The sequence below is a fragment of the Lactuca sativa genome, chromosome 9 (assembly GCF_002870075.4).
Source record: "Lactuca sativa cultivar Salinas chromosome 9, Lsat_Salinas_v11, whole genome shotgun sequence".
Classification (NCBI taxonomy): Eukaryota; Viridiplantae; Streptophyta; class Magnoliopsida; order Asterales; family Asteraceae; genus Lactuca; species Lactuca sativa.
In genome coordinates, this window is record NC_056631.2 from 181,790,615 (window position 1) to 181,809,961 (window position 19,347).

Consider the following 19,347-nt stretch of genomic DNA (forward strand, 5'->3'; position numbering starts at 1 on the left):
TTATATTCAAAATAAATCACATTTAATTGTTATTTTATTAACATGAGTCAAACTAGGAAACCAAATCTTCCTAATCCAAATAACAACATACATAAAACACAAAGTATTTTCGGAAAGGAGAAGGTAGAGAGACTGCTTCCATTCAATTATTCGTTTGACTGCAACACCACCTCGTTTTTTATCTGAGTTGAATGGGGATGCATAAATAATTGAACACTCTGACCTCACGACATCAAAATTCATTCCAAGCTCCAATAATTACAGAAATGATGAGCATCACCTAAAAATAAAATCAAGGATAAAAAACAAGATTCTATCCCCAACATATGAACCAAGATCTAACTAACCTTAACCCCCCATTGAAGTATGGCCTTCTCTGTTGGAGATCCAGAAACCTCAACATCTCTGCCTACCTATTAATTAAGCACCAAACCAACATTGACATGTCTTTTATAAAGTTTACATTTTATGTGTTTTTAAAAATCATACCTCTATAACCATATCTACATCTTTAAATTGTGAGTAATCCAAAACCCCATTAACCAATGAGAACGCGCTTTCACCTTGACCCTGTGGTAGCTTCTTCCTTGTAACCAATCCTTTAACATTTGCTGAAAAAGTCATCAAATATATAACCAACAAGTCACATAATAAACTCGCTACAAAATATAAGAGATAACTAACTACCTTCTATTGTTTTTATTCCCTTTTGAAGAGACTCAGAGTTGACTTCCTTGAGAACAACTTTTATATTACAAAGGATAAGGGCAGTTGCTATTCCAGATTCGATTAAACCTCCACCAATCACAACAACTTTCTTCACACTTCTTGGCTTTAGACCAACATCAGTAACTTTAGGTACCTGTAAATGTAAAATCAAAGAAAACCAAGTTTAGATTTGTAGAAATTTTGATATTTCAGAAGAAAAATAAGAGAAAAAGGTTTAAATTACCTTCGAGATTGCACGTTGTGTGAAGAATATATGAAAAAGACCTTTCGATGTGTCTGAAACAACAAGCTCATTGAACACCTTCACCTCCTGAGGAACAAAATGTTTGCATTATTAGAAGTAATTGATAAACAAGTTAATAACAAAAATGGTCCCTGTGATTTCTGATTTAACCACGTTTGGTCCAAAAATGAAATCTTACTTCATTTTGGTCCTTTTTTCAAAGGTTCCAAGGACAAAAACGTCGAAAAAAGAATCGACATTGAAAAGGGTTTCACTTTTTTACTATACTAGGTAATTTTTTAAGCAGAAAGTACAAGGACCATTTTGTAATTTACTCTAGATAAAATCAGGGTATATAAGTAACAGTTAGTATCAAATCACTTATCACTTTCAAAATACAAATTCAAACAGAAAAAAGAAGTAATAAAAATACCTTCAAAACGCCTACATACCCTCCATGAACAATACCTTCCTCAATCACATCAAGGCAAGCTTGATGTTGGGGCAAATTGGGAAATGTACTTTTGACATGTTGTCTAGCAGCTTTAATAATCTCACGTGCTTATGAAAGGGACCTGGTTTTATCTGTGTGATTAAGAGAGCGGGCCCACGGATTACGGGCCTCAGCAATGTCTAATACCCATTTCTTAGCCACTTTCAACAATTCTTGAGGAAGGACAATAGCGTCAATTAGGCCTAACTTTTCCCTTCCTCCGAGAGTATTGGTTTAGATGTCTACAAACAAGATTCATAAATTAATATCATCGCTTTGTTTAAATATTCATAATCAGTAGTATTCAAGGAGAGAGGAGAGAGGAGAGATGTGCTCACCAACATCATATCAATTGCCTTTGATAATCCCAAAAGCCTAGGAAGTCTTTGGGTACCATGAAAACCATATTTTCCATTATTTAGTGAAATCCCGTTTGTATAATCATATTAACTAAGGTGTTGTGTTGTTATTTACCATCATTTCTAAACAGAAAGGCTAAAATGGTCAATTAATTAGGTTCGGATAATTGATTTAGTCTAAAAAAGAATCTGTCTTTGCATATACAATGTTTTATCCATACAAGACTTAGTAGGGGAAAAAAGAAACATGTATTTCTTTTTGACTTGATGGATAAAAGAATGACTTAACAAAGAAAGTTAGAAAAATAAGGCTTTTCATGTCAAGTTTCAACCTGTTTACAACTTTTCCCTCATCCCCTCATTGATTTTTTTCCTTTTCCTCTTTCCTCAAATGTGTTTTGAATTTCTCAGATATTTTTAAACATGATTCATTCAGACATACCTCTGAGGCCTAGCATAACTCCAAGAGAGAGTTCAGGTAAGCCAAGTTGAGCTCTTGGAGCTGCAACACACGCATGGCATCCCAACATTAATCAAATACACCAAAACACATTTACAATAACTAATATTTTTAAATAATTTGACTCATAAAAACTACAAACCATTTCAAGTTCTAAGCCACCCTCGAGTGCAAGTCCTTGTACAGCAGCAACTATGGGTTTCTTGGAATCTAGGCGTACCCAAAAAAGAAAAAAAAATCATGTCAAGAAATGTAGACATAAATACAAAATCTATAAGATAAATTGAAAGTAAAAACCTTCAATTGTGTTGGTCACAAGGGCAACAGATACATCAGGTAGTTGAGAAGTGTCTCCTGCAATGACAATGGTTAAAGTTTCAACATGGATTTGGTGAAGGGTGAACCTGGTTTTTTTGTGCTGTGACATAGGGGATGATTAGTAATCCTGGTGTCTTCCAACTTCTATAATATGAACTAATGCAGCGAGGGAGATCAAGGCCACTGACTGATCTATTCTCTTGGCACAATCTAACAACAAATTAAACAGTGGGGGCAGCATAAAACATACCTCGTGAAACAATAAACACATATTTTATAAATAAAAATAAAGTAGTTTTATGAAATTAAAGTAAATAAAAAACATAGCTTTCTACATACCTTGTAAAAAGTATTGAAAAGGTTGCATAGCAACTCAAACAGCACCTCTAGTGCATAGTTACCAACTTCAGGTCTCAGGTTAGATATGAAATCAGAAAATCCAGACTACATTGGGATGATTTTCTAGACATCCCCTACTTTGACCTTTTTTCCTTCGTTCTTCCCATTATGTCTGTGGGAGAGGTCGAACACACAGATCAGTACACTTAATGATTTGATTCGTTACTAGGAAATCACTCCCAAAGGGACGTGATGCAGGAAACAATGAAATTTGTTGCACAAAGTTATGGTTCCATTCAAGAGTTTAGAAACAAATTAACTTTTCATCATAAAAAATTTCAACAATCCTAGGATCTACTTCACCTGATTACCAAAAAAATGAAGTACATAATTTTTTAGACGTGGTATGGGAATAGGAGAAAAGAGAAACGAAATGGCTGATGCTGTTGGAGCAAAATTGAAGTACAAAATTGTTTAAATTAGAATCAATAAACAGAAACCAAAGACGCATCCGGAACATTAAGATCATTCAGCTGGGACTTGTTTTGTATACCCAACGTGTAGGTTGTCAAGGTTTAAAAAAAAATTCAAAAATAATAAACATGAGAAGGAAGGGTAGAGAGTTGAAAGGAAATCTTCTATTGGAGCCATTAATTACCAGCAGATCTTTGAGTTGTTCATTGTATATTTCAATCATTTGAACTCCAACCTCATACTTTATTACATCCATCCTTGCCTCTGTTAATTCAAACAGATCTTGTAGGGCTCTGTAGTTGACGCCCCATGTATCCTCTGTTGTCAAGTCAATGTGAGGGCCACTCTACACAATAAACAAGAGATATGTCTTCAAGGTCATCACCCAAAGAGAAATCACCCATGTCAGCCATGCCTCCCATGTCACCGAATTTCTGTATGAGGAGAAGTCATTAGGTATATAAAAAGAAAGAAACTTCAGTAATAATATTTTAAGAAACTATTTTCTTACTAAGAAATCCATTCCTCCCATGGCAAGGTCAGCAGCAGGACGTAAAAAACATATTTAACTAAACTTCTGAATACAATATACATATAACATGATTAAATATAGAAATGGTGGGTAACAAAATTAGTAAGAATCACCATACTTGCATCACCATCTTCATCAACCCATCACTTGCGAATGCAGGAAAATATCAAAAGTTTGAGGAGTAGATGCAGGAAAAATGGGAGGCATAAAAGAGAAATCGATAATACCATGTGAAATCTCAGCAGAGATGATGCAGATGCACGAAAAAAAATCAAAATCCTTTTTGCTTGATAGAGAAGATGAAGTTGAGGGATTAATGAGAAGTCGTGTTCCCCTTATTTGTTGAACGGATGAAGAAATAGGACCAAGGCTGAAAGCGCAACTGGACTAGGGTTTGTAAATGTGAGGAGTCGTTATAGATGGAGTAGGGTAGAGGTGAAGAGGGGTTCACTTACCAATTTTATGTTAAGATTATTGTGTCTAATCGTCGCCATAAAGATATGATCGAGAGAGATTGGTCCTCAATTTCTGGAAGGAAGCGAAGGTGTTACTAAGGAAAGAGTGAGCGGGGTACTTCAAAATTTTGGGGGATTTTTCCCCTTTAGCTATTAATAAAGGATCAAAATCGCGTTCTTACAACACAGAACGAATCCAACATAAAACCATATTTCTGGTGGTGGCGGCTGTTAGTTTTTACAGAGAGAAGGAGGGGAGAAAATGAAGATCATCAGCAGGTGGAGAGGAAAGAATGAGCGGGTCTTCCAAAATTTTGGGGATTTTGTTTCCTCCTTGTTTGCTAAGTCCCGCCTAAAATGCGTGTTTCATTAAAAAAATTATAAAGCGACACCGTTACATGACGCACATTTTATGAAAGGTGCCCTCCGCATTTTTTTCTAACACTAATTTTAGGGCACTCATAAATGCGTGTCTTCTATCCCTAAAATTTTGGAAAACTGACATCAATTTTTAGGGCACGTGCGAATGAGTGTCGTCTATCAGTGTGTGTCATTGTTTGCACGTCATTAAAGGCCTTTTTTCTAGTAGTGTGGGTCACGTGGTCAGTCAAAAGGGGATACATGTGGACCTTTCCAAAATAAAGGCAATTGAGACCTGGTCAGCACCTAAAACACCTACAGAAATCCGTCAATTCTTAGGTCTTACTGGCTAATATCACAGATTCATTCAGAATTTCTCCCAAATTGCTAAACCTCTTACCACCGTGACACAAAAGGGAGTAACTTTTAGTTGGGGACAGAAACAAGAAACAACATTCCAAATGCTGAAGCGAGCTCTGTTCAGTGCACCGATCTTGTCTCTTCCCGAAGGGACAGAGGACTTTGTAGTGTATTGTGATGCTTCTACTCAAGGGCTTGGATGTGTTATTATGTAAAGAGGAAAGGTTATATCCTATGCCTCGAGACAACTAAAGATGCATGAGATCAACTATACAACACATGACCTTGAACTTGGAGTAGTGGTATTTCCTTTGAAGATCTGCAGACATTATTTATATGGCACGAAATGCACAATATTCACTGATCATAAAAGTCTTTAGCATATCTTCAAACAGAAAGAGCTGAACATGAGAAAACGACGGTGGGTGGAGCTACTGAACAATTACGAATTTGAGATCCTTTATCATCCTAGTAAAGCCAATGTAGTAGCTGATGCCCTTAGCAGAAAAGAATAATGGGGATGCCGAGTAAAGTCTTTGACCATGACAATTCATTGACATCTGTCCATACAGAAAAAAGAGGATCAACTCGAGGCCTTGAAACTCGAAAATGTGGCAGGTGAAACACTAAGTGGAATGGATAAGAACATTGAAGTCAGGGTGATGGAGTCTATTGTTTCATGAATCGGATCTGGACACCAAAGTTCGGTGGTTACAGAGATGTGGTTATCAATGAAGTACATAAAACCCAATACTCCATTCATCCAGGTTCAGACAAGATGTATCTGGACCTCAAGAAAGTGTACCGATGGCCTAACATGAAGTCCGAGATCGCTACCTTAGTGGTGAAGTGCCTTACTTGTGCCAAAGTCAAGGTAGAGTACCAGAAACCTTTAGGTCTTTTGCAACAACTTGAAATCCCTGAATGGAAGTTGGAGTGGATTACGATGGATTTCATAACTAAGTTACCCAAGACATCGGGTGGTTATGATGCTATTTGGTTAATCGTCGATAAATTAACCAAATTTGCACACTTCTTACCAATAAAAGAAACTGACAAGATGGAGAAGCTAACCAGAATTTACCTCTAAGAGATTGTTAGATTGCATGGTGTGCCCATATCTATTATTTTTAACCGAGATAGTAGACTCACCTCTCATTTCTGGCAGTCGTTACAAAAAGCTTTGGGAACTAGGCTGGACATGAGTACAACCTACCATCCACAAACTGACGGACAAAGTAAGATGACGATTCAAACTCTACAAGATATGTTGCGAGCATGCGTGATAGACTTTGGAAAGGCATGGGATACTCATTTACCCCTTGTCGAATTCTCTTACAACAATAGTTATCACACTAGCATAAAGGTTGCTCCTTTCGAAGCCATCTATGGCCGTAAATGCAGATCACCTCTATGTTGGGCTGAAGTGGGTGATACGCAACTAGCTAGAGGTCAAGTTCCAAACAGTACTCTCACTGGTATGGAAGTCATTTGTGAAACTATGGAAAAAATCGTACAAATTTAGGAGCGACTTAAAGCTTTTAGAGATAGACATAAAAGCAACGCTGACAAAATGAGAAAACCTTTGGAATTCTAGGTTGGTGATCGTGTCGTATTGAAAGTCTCACCCTGGAAGGGCATGACACGCTTTGGAAAGCATGACAAGCTGAACCGAAGGTACATCGGACCATTCGAGATTCTTGCTAGAATCGGTCTAGTAGCTTACAAACTCCGACTACCCCAAAAATTAAGTAACATACATCCTACCTTCCACGTCTCTAACTGGAAAAGGTGTTTATCTGACGAGACTCTTGTAATCCCACTCGATGAGATCGAGGTTAACGAGAATATAAACTTCATGGAAGAACCCTTAGAGATCTTAGACAGGAAAGTAAAGAGAATCAAACAAAGTTGTATCCCAATAGTGAAGGTTCACTGGAATGCAAAACGGGGACCTGAATTCACATGGGAGTGGGAGGATCAAATGCAATAGAAATATCCACATGTTTTTCCCTAGTCTTTCTGTATCTCTTTAGTCTTAATTTCGGGACGAAATTCTCTCTAACGGGGGGGGGGGGGGGGGGGGGGAAATGTATATACGATAGCATATATATACAATAGGAACTTGAATACCTTAAGGACTTGTTTATACAAGCTAATTTTTATACTTACTTTGTAAATCATACTTATATATATAAGTGATGAGCACTTATATTGAAAGTTATAGATTTTATAACTCAATATAAGTCAAGACAAGTCAAGGGTGTTAAATATTTAATCATAAAATGACACACACAAGGAGTTTACAGTCCAAGAGACATCAAGAAGATGTGTTAACAGTACAAGCTAAGAAGCAAAAGAGTGTTCACGGTTGAAAGCCAAACCGTGAACACCTTAAAAGGTGAATACCATGAACTCTTTTCTATACAATCCTTTGGCCGTGAACTCTTCCCCATATGATCCTTAAACCGTGAACTCCATTCAAGAATCAAAAACAAACCATGAACTCTTCCCAATGTGATCCTTTAACCGTGAATCCCCTTCAAGAATGAAAAATCTACCGTGAACACTTCATTCTAGAAGTGTTTAACCGTAAACACTTACGAAATATCTTCATATTCTTATCCAAGTTTTAATTCCCAATGTGATCAGTCCGTAAACACAACATACACTTCCTTAAAAGTATGCTTTACACTTAAGGAACAAATGAAATCATTTGCTCATTTCACAGGCGTAAACACCCTCATTTCCTCTTAACTGCAAACCTTATTTCCTATCATATACTCTCAAGTATCAAGCACATACAGTTAAACTTCAAACTCTCAAAAACACTACGTATCTGCTTCCATAATTCCTTCAGTATTTTGTAAGTAATCCCTTTGAACAAATATTAGTTACCTTGTTATATTACTAGTTAACTAATTTAGGGATACAGTTATGTGTAAAATATAATCAAGATACAATTAACCACAGGTATTTTATACCGGGAATCATCGCAACCACATCGAAACCAACCATGAACTCATACACGAGGTGAGCTCATACCCCTGTATTTTAATAGTTTTCACTGTTTTAAGGGGGGGGGGGGATACAAGTCTAACACAAGGATATTTGTATTACAAGCAAATGGTTTGAAAATATATTACTAAAATGAATTTCAATTGTTATCAAATCAAATGGTTTTAAATTGTGTTAAAATGACATCAACTCATCAAAAGTATTACAAATTGTTAAACTCTCTAAATGATTTTATGAACTTATGTTTTTCCTTAAAAATCATATTTATACATGTATGTTTATATAAATAAGATTTAAAAGGCTTAGCACTGAGAACTAACTTTGGTTCCTTTTCCTGGTTTGGATGTGGGATTATAGTATCAGTTATTTGTACGAATGTCGTTTAAATTTTATTTATATATATTTGTATATGTATATAAATATATAAGTTATTTCATTCAGTTCAAATACCTTTTGTAACATGTTGAGCAAGGGGTCGCATTCATGAACAGTTAATACCAATTCATAAAGTACATATAAATAATAATAGGTATAATTTATGATTCATAGAACATCAATTCACGATTCAAGTATACTAGAGTACAACATTTTACAAGAAGAAGGGTTTGATGCAAAACTAATCAAGAGTATACATCTTTCTTATACATGTTAAGAACACTAATTTTGGAACATACTATCAATCATTATTTCAGAATGATTGGGTTTCACTTATATTATACACGTAACGTCTATATGTTTTTTATGAGTCATTTGATTCAGGTTGTTTAATTTATTTAAACAACATAGTTAAAGTACTGACTTTATAACCAGAATCTCCAGTCGGGGATCGAAACAAGTGTGTATAGATATATATTTTGATTGACAACCCTACACTCAGACTGCTAGCTACAGTTGGGCATATATGCCTACGAGTGACAGTTGTTATCAATAGTTTTTGACGCCTTCAAATCGTTATCTCAGGCCATCTAGTCTCAATATGGTTATAATAACTCATTAAAAAAATATTAACAATACATTTAGTGTATATTTTCAAAGTACCCATTTACTGAAATACTATTTTACAATATTACAAATCAGTTTACAATAACAACTGGTGAAGCCAGGCACACTCACTTTTACAGATTATACAAACACGGAACACTGGTTTACAAACATAACGGTTTTACGTGACTAAAACTACTTTTCATATACATCGGAAACTATAGGATTTTATGGAACAATTTACATATTCAGAAACAAAAAACATAAATACTTATGCACTCACTAAACTTTATGTTGATACTCTATTTTCAAATTAGTTCTATTCTCAGGGAATCAGTCGACAGGTACTCCCCGAGATTTTGAGGAGATGGAGCTATTTTTGAGTCGCGTCTTTTTCTTTTGTATAACTATTTTGGTGTCCATATACATTGATTGAACACATGTAAAAACATATACTTATTAATGCAATGGTTGTTTGTACATTGATTACTATAATGCATGTGTTGTGATACTACAAATGAAGTCATCCACCCCCAGACGTTTCTGCCGTCTGGTTTGGGGTGTGACATTTAGGCTGCTACAAGTGTGCCAGGCTTGGTCATGTCAGCATAGATTGTTCTCAGGCGGCAAGCTCGTTATGTTTACACTGCGATTAGGTAGGCCATAAGAAGGCCGACTATCCGAGCAGGAGGGGAGGAGCAGTGAACGCGCATGCTCTAGCTATTTTGCAAATCTTTGATGGTAGAGAGGGCAGGGCAGGAGCCCCAGCTGATAGGAGTAAGGCCCCACAGTGTTAGACAGGAGAATTCAGGACTCCATCAGGCAATGTTGCGGGCATGTATCCTTGCCTTCCTTCAGTTTTATCTGTAATTGTTGTGGGAATTTTGCATGGTTTGGAATATTGTAACGGGTGGGTAAGTGTATCCCTGGTGTATTTCTTTGCTCCTGTTGGATTATACCTTCAAATATTTTCATATTCCATTTACATATCATGAATTACTAGTGGTTAGTGTAAGGTCGTTTCCCTTTTGTTGGTTCGGGGTGCTCAGTGTTCTCTCGATTGATAATACATATCGGTTAGGGGAATTATGGGAATTTCTACGGTCAGTGTCAGCAGGATGGTTATTCGGCACTGTCAGGACTCGATGGTTAGTAGTTGATCTTGGAGTGACTATTGGAAGCACCAAGGGAACTGGCTTGTTGCTGAGGTATTGGTTGGAGCATCTGTCATTGAGCTTCATGATTTGAGTGTGGTATCATTTTAAGCATCAGGGACTATCGGTTATGATGGGATTCAGGAAGTGTCGTTGGGTCTTTAGAAGTTGTGTGGTCTTTTGGGGTTCAGCTAGTGATGGAGACTAGCATTGGTAAGGGTTGGTTACCATCGGGTCGACTGTTAGAAAGAAAAAGGGGATTAGGAATCCTTTAATTCTTATGTGTTATCAATATGTAGTCGAATCTAAGTGGGGGAGAATCGATCAAGTACTCAGGAGTAGAAATAGAAATGAATTATGGATGAGTTCGCATCCTCATCAGGTAGGAAGGCAGTCGAGTGGCCATCTAGGTTGAGGATTATGAGTTAAGAGTTTGGAAAACATTCCAACATTTGGTTCACGCTTTTCCTTGGCATCGGATAGCAGGTTTTGGGGACCAGGTTAGAGGTTCAGTTAGGGCTCAAGTTCATTTGAGTGTTAGGTCGAGTGTGTGTTCGACCCAAAATGGGAATAGTTGGATTGGTGGTAAGATCGAGATTGGCAGATATTGCTAGAGTGTTGTAAGTCCGTGGGTGTAGCCGTTGTATTCACAAGGTTGGCAGATAGTGGTAGAGTGATGTAAGCCTGCGGGTGTGGTCATGGCATTCACAAGTTTGGCAGACAGTGCTAGAGCGTTGTAAGTCTGCGGGTGTAGCCATAGCATTCACAAGGTTGGTAGATAGTGCTAAAGTGTTGTAATTTTGTGGGTGTAGCCATAGCATTCAAAAGGTTGGTAGATGGTGCTAGAGTGTTGTAAGATTGCATATGTAGTCGTAGGATTCACTAGGTTGGTAAGTAGCATGGGAGTATTATTATATCGTGGAAGGAACAAAAGTACCCACCAGTTTGGGTGCAGGAGTGAGGGCGTGGCAATTCCACGGATCAGTTTATGGATTTCCCCAGACGAATTAGACATGGTTGAGCCAATGATAAGACAGTAGGAACACCACTGCAATCATGGGATCAAGGAAGCAATGGACAATTTAAGGTCGTTCGTGATATAAGGCTACCCTTGGTCATCTAGCAATCACTTTTAGCGTTGAATTTGGTGACGTCATGATTCAACTTATGGCTTTGATCGACTGGATCAGGAGGTCTTTAGATCCATAGTGGTAAGATACCTTATGGTAACTTTTGACATATGAGAATTTCATTCGAAAGTCGTGTGGGGGTGACTGTGTGGGAGTCTTTTAAGCACAACGACCGGGCTGGAACCCGGTATTTCAGATGACTGGCAAACGAATTGAGACTAGGGAGGTGTTTTGGGTGACTGTGAATCAAAAGAGAGGCTACCACCACCACCATCATGAGGTGGTGGCTGTCACTTTGTACCACCGTCGGCCACCACAAGGGTGGATGAGTGTGTGTGTGTGTGTGTGTTATATTATGTGTGTGTCTCTTTTGGATTTATGTTGTGTAATGTATTTCTTTCGCCGGATTATTCAAGGAAAAACCACCACAACCATCGGGAGGTGGTGGTTTCCGCCTTTTACCGCCACTAGCCGCCATGTTGGGTGTCGGTGTACATTGTATGATTTGATTGCTAGTTTCGATGATTGAACATGTTTTGGTTTAGAATCATAACCACCACTGCGAAATGGTGGCTGCTACCGTGTGCCGCAATTGACCACAACTAATCGAGGTGTGACTGGGTGATGCCCGACTTAATTAACAATTAATTAACCTAAAAGCTTAAACAAATGGACTAACTGGATCGCGATCGGGTTGGAAACCCTAATTAGGGTTTAAAAAACCCTAATTTTTGGATATGTTAATTTGGAATTGTCGGGACCCACATGTTTGGACCATTGGATTGGAATTATGAATTAATCCGACCACATTGTATGTTTGACCCAGTAGAGTGATGGACTTATGGATTAAGTCCTTAATGGGTTAAGTAAGAACACTTAACCCTAATTGTTATTTTATGTGAAAACCCTAATTTTGCTTGGGCCTTGAGTTGGGCGTTTCTATTAGGCCTTAGTGATTGGGTTATTCATGGGCCATCCAAGAACAAGTATATGGACTAGAACAGTTGGATAGGCTTTAGGGTAAGGCCCATGTGAGGGGTTTCGGCCCAATTTGGAAAATTGGGTCAGAGATGGGCCATAATTGGGCCTTGATGATTATGAGACATTGGACCATCGGAATGCCAAGTGTTGGGACTAGAACAAATGGTTGGGCCTTAGGGTAAGACCATGTAAAGGTGTGGGCCCAATTTTCCATATGTTGGGCTTTAGTTCATTGTTTGACTTTTGGGCATTTGCATTGGGCCTTGGGCTTGAATCAAGCTAAGTTGGGGGCAAAGTAATATTTTACCCCAAGCATGGACTTATGGTTATGTGTTGAAACCTAATTATTAATTGAGTGTTATTTTGACATTCACAGTTCAGGAATCTGTCATCCAGCAGCTAGAGCTTTGTCCGCGGGACTTGAGCAATGTGAGTTGAGTTAGCTTCCAGTAGAAGTGGGCCGCAGGCACCATTGTTGGCCCACTAGTAGTTGACCATAGTTTAGATGATTGTCTTCGTGATAATTGTTCGGTATGCCACTATCTGTTATGCTTTATGTGCTAGTATGCTATGATATTATGTGATAGTGGTAGGAGGGGTAGGTTAGACTCCATAGCCGGTTGAGATAAACAAGAGGGTAGTTCAGACGCCCAAATATGCCTGACAGTATGTTATGCTATGTTGTTATATGGTGGCGGTAGGGGTGAGTAGTCCCCGTAGCCGGTTGAAATAAACTGGAGGGTAGGTCGGGCACCCAGATGTGTCTGGCAGGGTAGGTCGAGCACCTAGATATGCTTGACAGGGTAGGTCGGGCACCCAGATATGCTTGGCAGGGGTAGGTCGGGCACCCCGGTATGCCTGACATGGGTAGGTTGAGCACCCAGATATGCTTAGCAGGGTAGGTCGGGCACCTAGATATGCTTGCAGTATATTTATTGTATAGTATGTGGTATGATGGGGGAACTCACCAAGCTTCGTGCGTACGCTTATCAGTTTTGGTTTCAGATACTTCTTTTTTAAAAGAAAAGGAGTCGGTATGATCGTAACGCATCACACTATGTTTTCCGCTCATAAAATCTTTTGGATTATACTATGATATTGTTTCATTATGACATGTTTTGATTATTGACATACTGGTTTTAATATGGGATGACACTATGGATGTTTTTACACTGTTGGTTTTATAATTAATAAATTGAAAATGAAATTTTTGGTCTTGAATTTTGGGATGTTACAAGTGTGTTGTGTTAATCACATAGGTAATATATAATTAGTTTTATACGTAGTTTTTTTAGGAAAAATCTTTATATTCATGCTAATATCAATGGTTGTTTGTCGTCTAATATTGACCATTTTTGTTATATTGTGTGGGATGCACATGCGGATGAATTTTCATGTGATGGTGTTCATTCAGTTTTGTAGGATTCAACAATGGAAAGGTAAGTTATCTATATGTAACATGCGATGGTTTGGTTAAAAGAATTTATGTTTAAAATTTCAAGTTTGTATAAGTTGGCCATGGTACACATGTTTTATATCGCTTATATTACACAATTATTTTGGACGTGATATCAAGTACATTTATGCAATCTTTTTATACAAATTAAGATATACGTACTGATTATGCTTGAAATGTTGATTTTTCTAGCTAAAAGACACTTATGGAATACAAAGGAGCTAAAAGTGTTCCTTAATCTTGAAAAAAAAAGAGCTAATATGGATAAAACTTGAAGAACAACGGTAGTTTGTCGTCTAATATTGACCATATTTGTTATATTTTGTGGGTTGCACATGCGGATGAATTTTCATGAGATGGTGTTCATTCAGTTTTTTAGGATTTAACATTGGAAAGGTAATTTATCTATATGTAACATGCGATGGTTTGGTTAAACGAATTTATGTTTCAAACTTTAAGTTGGTATAAGTTGGCTATGGTATGCATGTTTTATATCGCTTATTTTACACAATTATTTTGTATGTGATATCAAGTACATTTACGCAATCTTTTTATACAAATTAAGATATATGTACTGATTATGCTTGAAATGTTAATTGTTGTAGCTAAAAGACACTTATGGAATAAAAAGGAGCTAAACGTGTTCCTTAATCTCGAAAAAAAAAAGAGCTAATAAGGATAAAAGTTGAAGAACATGACACATTTCAGACATATGTGGGCTGCATAGAGGTCGAATGTTTTCGATTTAAGCACAAATTGTTGAGCTACGCGAAGCTGCTTGTTATATGTTTAGTAAATCTATATAAGGAATGCACCTTCACCCTAAAAGGTATGTAATAGTCATAAGACTGTTTTTGAAGACCAAAAACTGTCTGGAAGCTAGAGATCGATATTATAGCATTATTTTTAATATCAAATAGTGGAATTACTTACAAATCATTCAATTTTTTTTATTTACAATATTTAGCAATTCCATTTTCAATTCTCTATGTTTTATTAGATTTGGGCAAATCCCATATACTTTCTATAACATCCCAAAAATACTAAGTAAAAATTGTTATTTTTAAATAAACCAAAATCATCAATCTTTCATCTCAAATTCTCAAAGTATGTTAAAATAGAAAATAGTTATCGGAGTACAATCCTAAAATCGTAAAATTTTGGACACGGGTCGATACATTGCAATTAGGCTGGGTCATTCCCTTTTAAACTGGAAGTACCTGAAAACATTTAAACACAAACTGTAAGCACAGAGCTTAGTAAATTCTCCAAAATACCACATACCATAAAAGCAACGGGCCCTACCCAATGAGTACAACGGGCCACGCCTTAACTTGCATAACCTCCCCCCCCCCCCCCCCCCCAAATAGCATAACGGGTCTCACCTTAACTCGCACAACGACCCCGCCTAATGAGTACAACGGGCCTCGCCCTAACTCGCATAACAGGCCCCGCCCAACGAGCATAATAGGCCTCACCCTAACTCGTACAACGGGCCCTACCTAACATACAAAACTTGCAAGTATCGCACAGACAACTAATATCTTACAAACATAATCCAGTAGGGTGACATTGGTGCCTTCGACTCACGAGTATAGTGAAGAGACTCACCTCAATCTGATGAAAAACAATCATACACACAAGCTGCTGCTACAGCGGCTCCTCACACTGAACACATTCCAACTAACCCTAATCACTATTTAGGTTAATAAACCACAAATATAGGTCCAAATCATAATCTCTCTTACAAAGGGTAAAATACCCTTTTACCCCTCCTACTCTGGACCTAAATTACCATTGCCCCAGAACCAAAAATGGCGCAAATGGGCTTCAGGTGAGTACATCATGCGTACAACATGCATATGCCCAGTGTACAGGAAGTTCACCGAAATGGGACACAAGTTAAACCCATTATGTCGTACGTACTTGGAGGGTACGCCCACTGTATTCGTCATCTGCCCAAAAATTGCTATTAAGCTCTTAATGCTTAAAGACCTTTCGTCCAACTCAAAGATCTTAAACTTAGGAAGGTCTTAATTGATAAAGTCAACTATCTGAATATTTTGCATGGCTTAATAGAGCCCAAAACCAAACTGTAAGTCCCTAACACTCCTAAATAACCTCAAACTCTTGCATGAGTGAGAAATAACATCAAATGCTTCATTTTTATGGCTCAAGATCCTCAAAAACATCATAAAGTACTAACTTGAACTCTAGAGGAGCTTATACTCAAAAGAGTCAACCCTTGAGATAAAATATGGCAAAACCCTAAGCTAAATCTGGATCTATGTAAAAGAATCATGAAGGTTGAGACTTTATACCTCCAGAAGGACGATCAAGATGAACAAAGTTTGGATCAATAATCTATGGGCTCCAAGAACTCCTTCTAATATCTTTTTCTTCACTCTAACACACCAAAGATCACATAAAAGCTTGAGATTCTCACAAATGAAGCTAGGGTTTCATGGAGGCTAAGAGAGTGGGTGGTGGCTAATGATAAGAAGGGTTTCCAAGGGATTATGGTCTTTAAATATTGTCCATGACATAGAAATTAGGGTTTGCCTTTTCCATGAGTACACCCAACACACCCTAGAGGAACTCACGACGAACTTTAATGAGTTCCCCCTGATGTAACTCTCAATTACGCCCAACATAATGGGCTTCTATGCACCAATTAAATATTTAAAACTTAAAGAATTTACCTGGGAACCAGGTGTTACACTTTCACTGAGATGTACAGGAACCCATTTGATTATGGTCTACTAATCGATTTTAGATTATTAGTGGTTGAATTTATTATGTTTTCTTGTTAGTCAATCCTTAAGTGTTAATGTTTATATTTTATTATGTATTGTTGAGTTTGTATAGTCTAGATAACTAATCTGATTGTATTTTCTTGAATTATAACTTCTCTATGACCATTAGAATATTATGACTATAATGGACCAAATTCTAGGGTTATGTGATAAAAAACTGAACTTTAATGTATAAGATTGCATTAGATGACCATTTTTTCTTAATTAATTATCATGACCATTTAGACTAGTCGTATGATCAAGTCCTGCAGATACATCCTGAATACTATTTATTTGGATAGTTAATTACATGATCATTGAGCTAATGGTCCTTATACTCATTAAAGTTAGTTAATCAGACCAAGATAATTAACTAATATAGGACTCGGTAAAAAACTAATTAATTTCATTGCACTTCTAAGAAATCAACCATAATGGGGGGTGGAGGGGGGGGGGGGGGACATCAAATCTAATTTAAAGTACTTAAATTTCTTGCTCCTAATGTTGTGTTTAGTTACATTTCTTTCTACTTTCTTTTAAATTGGTTTACACAAAATTCCCCTTTACTATTATTGTTTTAGTTTAAATAGTATTTAAATATTTAAAATTAAATCATAGTCATACATATACTACTATATGGTTAGGTACACTTCCTCACTTGTGTAATAGTGTCTAATGTTGGTGAAATCAAACTATAAATTTAAGAGTGGATTCTACACATCAGTTTTTGGCGTCGTTGTCGGGGATAAGTTTTATCTGATTTAAAGTATTTGCTTATTGGTATTGCATCCGTTCTATGGGATTTTCCGGTAGAAAGTTATATTATTGCACTTAGTTTTATTGTTATATTTTATTCTAGATTTTTTTATGTTTATCGTATTATGCGACATGTTCTGTGCTCTGTTTAGATTATGTCTTAGATTTTATTTTTGTTATAGTTTAATGCTTTTTATTTTTTGTTTTGCAGATTATGCATGACCCGAAGCTCAGACTCATATCTGATTTTATCGGAGTCATTATTTTAAATGATGTTGGGAATGAGTACTTAATTGGTAAGTAACCATTACTATCAAATACATGCTTTCTCTTATCCTTTTACTGTCTATATTGACATTTATGAACGAATAGATTCTAATCAAATAACTACAAGCTTGTTTGAATGATTAAGAACATGAGCAGGGTAAATAAGATCATGATTTCATTAAAGAGCAAAAGAACAGTTCGGTACAAAAGTAAGAAACTATATAGGAAAAAGCTACTCTCTCTTCTAACTAATGTCCCTATATACAGGAGTGGAGGAAAGTCAAAAAGGAATGTCTAAGTCAACAGTTTAGAACTACGAACCTAAATATAAACTAAATATGTGAAACTCAAATAGATTATCTCGCATACGAAATGAAGACTTTACAACAAGACAAACCAAACAGTGAACTCAATCGCTTACAAGACTAGCCACAACTTAATATTTTGAAACTCAACATTCTCCCCTTTGTGTCAAGTAGAAAAAGTTGTCTTCATTTCTTATCGTTGAACACCTTCATAATTGTCTTCAATAAAATCATATGGACCTTTATCCACCATCGTATCATATCCGAGACACAATTCACATCATTTGCATTGTTCAATTTACAAGCTTTAGCACACGGAAGAAAACTAGTAAGAAAAGATATTGGATACAAATGTTTGTCTCGCAAAAACATCATGCAATTTCACATCTCCCCATTTTCTGACATTTTGTAAACCACTCCCCATGGTTCTTTCTGAATAATTCCAACATTCGTACTCTCTAAGTCATTTGGTTGTGGGAATGGTCTTAGAAACTATTTTTAGTTCATCACTTTGGAAATCTCTACATCCATAATTGATATCTCTTGAATGTAACCTCTGATCATTCTTCACAATATCTGGAAAATAGGCTCATACTTCACACGATCTTTGGAAACGATGTTGAGAAGAATAATCTAGTCATAAGAATTCATCATCAAAAGATCAGAAAGAGTGAAATCACAGGCTTCATATTTCGTACCTACGTAACATTTAAAGTATATGTTTGCAAATCCTTCGTCCTCAAAAGGTTTTCAAACTTTCAAACCAACAATCATTTTTAAACACCATATTTCATATTGGGGCCTTGATTGCTTTGCATAGAAATTGAATAATTTCTTATTCACACCTTGATTATTCAACGAAACTTGAACAACTTTATCTAGACTCCGAAATAAAAAGGCTTTAGCAGTCATTGGGAAGTCCATTTGACATTTAGGTTCATTTTTCACTGAAATAGATTTGATTTGTTACAGCCAAAAAGGTTCTACTTTCTTAATCGCTTCTTTCTCCATGCGAGTAACTCTCCATTTCAGAAGTAAATCTCTTTTATTTGCTTCTTTTTTAGCTACATTTTTCTTTTCGGCATCTTGTAGATCAAGAGTTTTTTTGAGAGCCTTGGATTCATCAAGCTCTTTATCCATTGCAGCTTGAAAATTATTCTCTTCTTCAGTAAAAACAGGATTGATATCTTTTTTCGATATCACATTTATCTTCCCTTTATGTGAACCAGAAGCTACATTAACCTTTTGTTCAGTACTAGATTTATCTTTATAATCCTTCAACTTATCTTCCAAGGTTCGCTTATCAAGAATCATCTTTGTAGTATCAGACCACTCCATATATACTTTTGGAATCAGAATTTTAGCATAAATAGGCTCTTTAACATTCATCGGTTGAGCTCCC

The 19,347-nt window shown here is 36.7% G+C and overlaps 1 pseudogene; it reads right to left on the bottom strand.

The window, feature by feature from the left end:
• Positions 1–232: 232 nt before the first annotated feature.
• Positions 233–2,691, bottom strand: LOC111893400 (peroxisomal fatty acid beta-oxidation multifunctional protein AIM1-like; annotated as a pseudogene).
• Between the last annotated feature and the right edge of the window lie 16,656 nt (positions 2,692–19,347).